The sequence below is a fragment of the Tachysurus fulvidraco genome, chromosome 3 (assembly GCF_022655615.1).
Source record: "Tachysurus fulvidraco isolate hzauxx_2018 chromosome 3, HZAU_PFXX_2.0, whole genome shotgun sequence".
Taxonomy (NCBI): Eukaryota; Metazoa; Chordata; class Actinopteri; order Siluriformes; family Bagridae; genus Tachysurus; species Tachysurus fulvidraco.
This window is the reverse complement of record NC_062520.1, coordinates 19,492,459-19,501,978: the sequence shown is the minus strand read 5'-3', so window position 1 is coordinate 19,501,978 and position 9,520 is coordinate 19,492,459. Positions and strand designations below refer to the sequence as shown.

Here is a 9,520-nt window from a genome sequence, read left to right as displayed (position 1 = left end):
TTATATTCTCACTTTCCCAATAGACATGGCAGCATGTTATAGCAAATGTTAGACAAAAAGTAAACAATTGCACAAGGAAGCAATTGCACACCAGTACCTCTAGCATGATTGTGATGTACAGGTATTGACTTTTGCCAAAAGGCTAGCAGCACCCCAGGGATGGAAGTTTTCCAATCCAAGGTTAGCTGCAAGACCTTAATGTATTTTTCTTTTTCGCAGCTGTAAAGTTGCATGTTGCCTGCTGTGATGTAGTGTAGAACATTGTTGCTTTAAAGCAGTTTCTGCTGTGAAGTCATCTATCTGTTGTGTTTCCCTTTATTTTACACAGAAAATTTCTTCTCCTTTGCTTGTAATTTTTGGCATCCAGGCATCCTCTGATGTAGCAACACTTCTACTGCTGAGAGAGAGAGGGCTCCTGCTCAGAAGAAACACACAGTAAATATAAATAGAAATAAACTGCAAGAAAAAGAAGTTTGCAAAAACAGAGAGATGATTGAATAAGGGATAGTTGTCTTGCAGAAGCACTGCTCTTTTAACCATCAATTTATTTCAGCAGTTACTGTTAAAATCACGGAGATTTTATAGCTTAATACAATATATCCTACCAAATCTATAATAAATTCTTACCAAATCCTACCAAATCTAAACTACATCAGAAATATGGTTTGATATCTGCCACTGTTATCTACTGTGTTTCTTATGTACACTTCATGTTTATCTAAGTAAGGACTTTGACTCTTGACTAATAGTGTTGAGCTAGTTTGCATCGTTGTAATATTTATCATCATAATTGTCATGTTCACTACATTAGAATTATTAGAATTAAAGCTGTCAGTAGACATTTTCCCATGGTTCTTGATGAAAGGGGCACTTATTTTTCCAACAGAAACTGAAATCAGTGTGTGAAGCAGACATCTTTAACTTTTTACTTTTGTTTTCATTTCATTTAATTTTTTTTCCATTAACCAGAGTGAAGAATTTATTGAGATGAATCTGGGTACTGGGAATATTACCTCTGTTTTTGAGCTGCATTGTGTCAGTGATGTCAGTTTTCTGTTTGGACTCCCATGTACATTGAGGCTTTCTTCAAAACGTCTGCACTTCTCTCATCCGTTTAAAAGCTGGGATATTACTGCTAATCCTTCATGTGCTGGCACCAAACCTGAACAGCATGGAGCATCATATATTTCTCAGTTCACAGCAAGAGGTTTTTGTTCTCAGTCTGGTTGAATTCCACTTCTGGATGTTCATGCTGACACTCACCAATTGTGTATGTGTAGGCGTTTCTATAATTGTGTGTTTGGAAAATGTTCTGAGAATAGCCTGCTGTCTGCATCACCTGACAAGGTTAAAACCCTGTTTTTTAGTCTTCCCCATATTCCCTCTAACACCTGTCTTCAGCTCAAAGCATCAGCTGAAGCATATGTTAAACATACTGTCACTAATCTAGTTGTTAACACTCTGCAGAATAATCCACATTACCCTCTTCTGGAAAAAAACAGAAATATAAACATTGCTCACAAACCTCATACAATACAGCATATACAGTATAGGTTCTTACAGTAAGTAAATTACACATTTGATAGGCTTCTTCTTTTCAACTCTCCACTTCAGCCTTCTAGAAACTAGTTTCCTCATTGTGGTATTTAAGAGAAACAGCATCATTATTCTATACTTCATAAATGTAAGTGTCCTTGTAATGTTTCTTGAGATAGAAGGAGCTCTATTCTTCTTAATCAGCACAGACATTTTGTCTTAGTTAAAGGGTTATGTGGTGATTTCTATTCCAATAAAAAGCCCTCACAGGACCAATTTTTCTAGATTTCAGACAACTGAAGTTATACTCATTGCGTCTGTGGAGATACTTTGCACTAGGTTTTCAGTTCACAAATCTATTCATATATTTATATCACATATATACCCCAACAAACAATGGCCCAGTCTGTAGTCTAACACAGTAACACACAAACACATGCTTTCCCCCACTGCCCACTATAGACAATACATCCCACATCTACGACATATTTTTTAAGACTAGGGCCAAAGTACAGTAGCAGTTTACAGTAATCCTCTGTCTAACAACCATACTACAGAACTATACTGCCTCTTAAGATGAAACAAAATCTATGTTAATTTCAAAGGTACACAAAGTTAATACAAGGAAATGCTGAGATGTATAGATGGATCAAAATAGTGTCACACCAGCTCAAGCCAGTATAACTCCCAGCCACAGATCTTGAATTTAGTCTGATTATACCTATTATCCCTACTATTCATTAGGTAAAATTCAATACACCAAATACACCATTTCATGAATGCACCAAACCAAATTCTCAAGGGATTTTGCAGTATGAAAACAATCCACGGTGCACTATCCCATAAGGCAACAGAACTGGAGCAGAATAGCTGAGTGCAAACGGTATTAATTGTTGTTCCTTGTGGTTAAACCATGCTTGTTTAACAACACCTGAGTGAATTGTTGAAGGCCAATATGGTGGTCTAATAAGTCCGGATTGAATTCACACATACACACATTCAGTGGTGTGAAAAAGTGTTGGCCCCCTTCCTGACGTTTGTCATACTTTAATGTTTCAGATCATCAAGCATCCGAATTTGGTGCATTCTACAAAGCAAATATAATTAAGAAGCAGCCAACATTTAGCCTAGATCTTGCATTCTGTGGGTGTATATTTTTCTACCTGAGATTGTTTTTTCCTGGTGTGATTTATCTATCTATCTGTCTATCTGTCTATCTGTCTGTCTGTCTGTCTGTCTATCTATCTATCTATCTATCTATCTATCTATCTATCTATCTATCTATCTATCTATCTGTCTGTCTGTCTGTCTGTCTGTCTGTCTGTCTGTCTGTCTGTCTGTCTGTTTTATATGTTGTTGTCTATGAACTCTAATTGCAGAAAAGTGTTTCTAACCTGTTGATTTCAATTCCATTTATGAAAATCTGGCTTTTGCAAATAAACTCGAGCAAATGGATCCACACCTAAACCTAAAGTCTGACCCCATTTAACAAATAGCATAAATTTCAGACAATGCCATTAAATCGTTTCCAATTTTCTGGTTAATGATGAAAGTTCTGGCATTACTTCAGTACTATAACAAATCAAATTGTTTGCTATTGTGAGGTACAATTCACATAGATAACCCTACAAGCTATGAATAATTAAAGTTGCCTTTTGCTGTATTGTCAATACATACTGCATTAGGTATTCTTTAACGGTGAGGCTTTTATTAAAAATAAGCTGCCCCAGGAGAAAATGATTACATTTTCATTCACAGCTCTCAGTCATTAGATGAGATAGAGCTGACATTACTTACTTGGGAACAGCCCTGGCTCAAAACAAAACTGCTGCCTTGATTTTTTAAATGACAGCAATATTCAGTCTATAATTGAACCACATTTGACACATTAATTATATTTCAGCTTAATGCTATAAAAGTCACCCATCAGTGTAATTATTTGATGATACACACTTTGCTTATACCACAGAAAAAAATTAACCAAAGGAATATCCTGAGGCAAAAATCATATCACTGTTTGACCTTAAAATTTTTAACACAGAAACTGTCATATTAAACAGCACTCTCAGGACATGCCTCTTAAAGACAGACATCTCTAATCAATATGCATCCATTATTCAGCACTAAATGAAAAATTCAATTCACAATAGACACTGCTTGTGATGTGAGTTTTCTGTTAATGGAATCTCTCTGTCTTTTCTTCCCTTACTTTCTTTTTTTTCTTTTCTGTCAAAGTGACCCACCAGTGTGAGTTGTGAATGAATCGATATGGGAATAAACAGATGTAGCCTTCAACCCTAACTGCAAACCCAGTTTAACTTACATATCAATACTTCATGCTTTCTTCTACAGCTCCCTTTAGATCCAGCATTTTCCTTATAACATCTGCTGTTATCACTTCAGGGACACCTAAGTGTCTTTTGCTAACAGGCAGCTTTGTAGTGAATTCGACATTTTGACAACAAATGTGCATGAGTATTTAATTTGAGTTTTTTAGCGTACACACATTACGTGTTTTATCCTAGATGATAAAATAGAATATAGAATATTAAACAGAATTAATTTACTGTCATTCTGAAAAGAGCTTGGATTTAGACTCTATACCACCTTTCATCCCTCCATTTTAACAATTCAGTTTTCACTAAATAATGAAGACTTAGAGAAGATAATGTACTATTTATTGATTTATTGATTCATTTTGTTTGTTTGTTTGTTAATTCAATTATTTATTTATGTATTAATTGTAAGTAGAACTAAAGATTTTTACAATTAACTTTCACTAAATAATAAAAGCTAAATGTGTATTTGGGGACCATGTCATTTGTTTTATTGATTGCTTAAAAGAGGCAAATCATCATTGCATTTGCTCAGGTGACAGCATTATATATCATTTGACTGTTTGCACTTTGCAAAATTACCCTCCAGAAACACAGATTAGCTGCTGCCTTATCCAACTAAATGCTGCTTTAGAGTAATATTACTCTTTCATATTTGACAATGACTGCTGAGATTGTAATTTGTTTGCTTACGTAAGGTTCTAGCGGGGTGGAGAGGGACACATTACAGTAATACTTTATTGGTAGCTTTCATTACACCTTATTTTGCAAGCCAACTGTAAGAAAACTGTGGATTTACATAAAACTCCTACATGAGGGTAAAAAAAAACTATCTAGAGCTTCTTGGCGTTCACTTTATCTGAGAGAATTGTAATATTAAAATGCTCCAGGCAGCAATAAAAGGTTGGATGATTTGTTTAGTACTTTTTAATATCATATGCAAAAAAAGACACCATATCCAGAAAATGCAAAAGAAAAGACTATATCTATGCAGCATTTCCTGACACTATATCTAATTCTAAGTTATTGATGCTCAGGAGCAGCATGAAGACAATACATAGCCATCAAATGCCAATTTTCAGCAGCAACTATAAATGCTTTAGTTTCCTCTGTGCTATTTTCCTTTAACCTTTCCATTAATCTGCAGTATATCAATGAATGGACAGATGATCACACACCATGGAAAGGTAAGAGCTGAGCTGACCGAAACCTTCATGATGGTGACCTTTTCCAGACAGTAGAGAGGATGTCATTAAATGTACTAGAAATGTGTCCTGTGTGGCATAAAATCAGTGAAATCTAAAATAATACGGTAGGAAAAATGACATTTAGTAACAGCGTTTATATTGCATCTATAAATGAATTGAGTTTTCTAGTTACCGTGTACATATATCTTTCATTTATTTATCTATTGTGTACAGCTACAGTATTGATATCCTGTGTGCAATGATAGATAGATAGATAGATAGATAGATAGATAGATAGATAGATAGATAGATAGATAGATAGATAGATAGATAGATAGATAGATAGATAGATAGATAGATAGAAAAAAATTATTGAAAAAACTATATGTGAATAGTATATCAGGAATATAAAAGTAAACAATGCATTTTAAACAATTTTGTGCACAAAATGTTTAGATAGGCTTATGTTTTTATGTCTTCTTGTAATCCAAACCACAAGATAACCATTTTACAATTTTCTATTATCAAGCCTGCTGATGTTATCAAGCAAAAAATGAAATGATACATCACCCTCATGCCACGAGCAGATAACCTGCGGTGTAAAGATCTGAGTGCTGCTAGGAAAGGAGATGAATGCATTTGTGTTTAAGGCTGACGCTACTATCGATCGCAGGTGATCTGATAAGAATGTGGCAGTGACAGGCTGTTAACCTTAAACCTAGGCAGAATTTATCTGTATCAACCTTTTCCTTCTCCTCTGTCTCCTGTGCTGTCAGACTACAAGGACAACGCATTTACCTTTCTCAGCAACATTTTATAAAGCACCAGTTACATCAATGTATGGATACCTTTCTATTTTTTTTCTAGTTTATTGTATGTTCCAACAAGAAAGACATTTAAATATACATTTACAGGTTTGTTTAGTTTTCAAAAATGTTATATCCATGTAGTTTTATATGGCAAAAAATTTTCTTGTAGCAAACAGTCCGGATTCCATCTTACATCATTTTTAAATGATTAACAACAAAGTTATAGTGTAGTAACAGTTATAAATCATAGGGCTTTCGAGCCACATGCACCGATATTCGGATATGTTGGAGACCCTGGTCTGAAGTTTGTTGCTTTTACTTATCTGAGCGATCCGAGTAACGGTACTTCCGGTACCGAGTCTCAAAGTGGCCGTTTTTCCCATAGACTCCCATTATGAAATTTGGAGGTTTATAACTCGGCAAGCTTTCAAACTATCTACACCAAACTCTACACCAGCTCCTTTAGGGTGATACTTTGAACTCTGAAATTGGTGTACCAACTGGCCTTTCGGTTGTCCTGCCCCCAAATATGCCAAATCAAAAACTTTTTACAACATGGACATGTGACATATCAAAACACTCAGAACAATGAGGGGAACTCCCTCACGGGTAGCCTGATTATGTCACATGATGTCATGTGATGTCACGTGAAAATTAATAATTGGCACAACATGGACTTGTGACATATCAAAACACTCAGCACAATGAGGAGAACTGTCTCACATGTATTCTGGTCACGTCATGTGATGTCACATGAAAAAAATAATTAGCACAACATGGACATGTAACATATCAAAACACTCAGCCCAATGTGAAGAACTTCCTCAAGAGTATTCAGATGACATCACATGCTCGTCTCCACTTACCTCCAAATGTTTTGGCACCCTAGCTTTCTGTCTTCTTGCTTCCAAAAGTAACACTGTCCCTTATGTCCACTCGCCTCCAAAAAGCATACTTTCAATACTTGCATCGTCAAAGCCAACATCAAAGTTTGTTGCGACGAACTTTACAAATCTAGTTGATATTGTAACTGGATAAAATTCAATGCTAACATTACAATATTAACTTAAATGATCTATGATTGCTTCCTTATTTGTTGCATAAGCATCTTGATAAACACACAGTAGCAACAAATGGTGCAGGTAAACCTATGCCACAGTTACAGGCAATTTTCAGATTAATACATCAGCCATAACTTTATATATATCGCTAAGTGAAGTGAACAATCCCTACCATAAATCACTGCTTTCCTTTAACAAAAAAAAAAAAGCATAATTTTTGCACTTTTATTACTGTGTGAAACAGATAAATATATAAATTATAAAGAATACACAGTGAAAAAAAATGTCCAACTCCTCTTCTAATGGCTCACATGGCCTCCATATCTTCATATAGATGGCAGTCATGGAGCTTAATAAGCAGTTTTATTGCTAAGGCCCAATTAATATACTGCATATATTTCTCACAAACACTGAAAAACATCAAACATGTATAGTTCTTATTTTATTCTGTTTCTGTGAGACTCACAGCATGCGGCTATAACTAAGCCTCCAGAGAAAGTTGTTTTTCTACTACGTAGCTGACAAAATCCAGCCAAAGCAGAGTAACCAGTTTCAAACACTTCAGGGGTTTAACTCATCCCTCTTCAACACACATTAAAATATTGTGAAAGCCAAAGGTTTCCATCTAGTGTATTGTGCTTTCTATTTTTTTACTCAATCTTAGCTATGAATGTAGTTTCTGAGGGGCAGGGGGAAGGCAGGAAACCCCCATAATAATCAAAATTAGCCATTACAACCCCCCAATATTTATAGCATGATCAACTGAGAAATGTGTAGATCTAATTCGTTTTGCAACATTATCGGTTCTCTGAATCAACTGGAAGCTTTTCATCATAAATCAGATACTAAAAGCAAACCTCCATTGCACAAGTTAGTAAACGCCTGACTTTTGCCTAGGAGCAAAGCGCTAGATTACTGTGGACTGACTGAAGATGTAGAAAAGTGCTATTATCCAGCAGACCATTTCACATTGCAGGTTGTTTGGGACAATAAAAATTTAAAACATACACAGAAGGAGGTAAAATAATCTCATGAACTCTAGCTATCAACACTCAACATGCATACTAGCTAGTTTATTGCAATTCATTGCAACTTAGCCATGATTTTTGATGCAGAAAGCTAGCATTAAACAGCCTTGTGTTATGCTTAAATAAAGTTTATTTTAATAGTTCCCATTATTACGAAAAACAATGTTGTTCATACTGGACGTCGAGGTCAAGCCATCTTCTGATGACAGATGAAGCAGTGCTGTGTTAGATTACTCTGTTGTCGTGTATCTGAATAACGTGAGGGGACATGAAGCTTCTACAGAAAATAAAAATAGATAAGCAATAGGAAAGTATGCAATGATACTGCAGATATAACTAAGCTGTTTTTTTTCCTCCAGATTTGTTTATTTATTTTTAAAAATGTAATTAAAAAAATATCAGGAAGCATACTTATTTACACTTCACTTCAAAACTTCAGTGTTCATACCGAATATATGCCCATGGCTACATCCATCTAATCACAAGGAATAAAAATTAACAGTTGATACTAATCTTAGTGTTAAGTATGTGAGTGTGTTTATGCAGAAAAATGAAGAAGCTCTTCTCATGTGTATAGCAAGTGAGACAGCTGTGCAATCTGCTTTTTTTAATTAAAGTTTTCATTGTATTGCAAACCAGAACAAACAAAATCAAATCAAATAAATGAATGTCAAAATTACATAGTAACCCAAGGATGTGATTTAAGAAATTAGTTTAATTAGGTTTAATATCATACCTGAGTAAACATGTGGCAACAATTAAAAATGTAATAGCTGAGAAGTCTCTTGAAATGCACCATGCTTAATTAATTTTTTTTATGTCCTCAGCATATTTGCTGTTAGAGAAGATCGGTTTGTCCTCTGAGCCCCTTGTTAAGATGTTATTAAACTGACACTGTGCCCAAAGCAAGATGAATAAAATTAGCCTTCATGGCCTGCCAAAAATATACTTAGGTGTATATAAATCACCCTCAAAAGAAGAAATCTTTTAACCTGTCTTCAGCTTGAGTATCTTAGGCATATTCTTAAATTGGGAAAGATCCTCCTAACTCCATGCTGATGTAAAAAGGTACCAAAATGCTTATGGATATTACTACACATTTGTACAACACAGTGAAGTCACTTCTAATTATTTTAGAGAAAATAAATATTTACTGTTGTGTTTTACTTTCTGTAGATTTTGGACCTATTTTCATGAAAACCCCCACAAAAGAAGATGCTTTTATATTGTACAGTATAAAACAAAGAAAGAGCATACATAAATTCTGTTTCGATTTCTCAGCATTTATTATTCCATTGATTTTCTCCAGATCCTCTGCGTCATGGCTGAAATCTTTTCCAACCCTGAAGACATGCAGTCTTACATCTTGCCAGATCTTCGACTGACATTCTGGTGCATTTGTGAACCAAAAATCTGGACTAATCCATATTTGGACTGTGACTCGATAAGACCTTCTGCCACTGCATGTCATGCCATGCTGTAGGGTTATTAGCCTACTAAAATCTCTTCTGACTTGCCATCCTGTTGAAACTGGTGTCTTAGAGTCAACACTTGCCTCCTAAA

General features: G+C 35.1%; 1 long non-coding RNA gene across 1 annotated transcript in view; it reads right to left on the bottom strand.

Moving 5' to 3' along the window:
- Positions 1-286: 286 nt before the first annotated feature.
- The window catches only part of LOC125140903, a 33,970-nt gene continuing 24,736 nt past the window's right edge, over positions 287-9,520 (bottom strand). Inside the window, exons 2-3 of the long non-coding RNA XR_007140224.1 lie at positions 1,014-1,162; positions 287-415 (exon numbers count right to left, since the gene is read on the bottom strand). This is a non-coding gene — a long non-coding RNA (uncharacterized LOC125140903). The remainder of the gene's footprint in view (positions 416-1,013; positions 1,163-9,520) is intronic.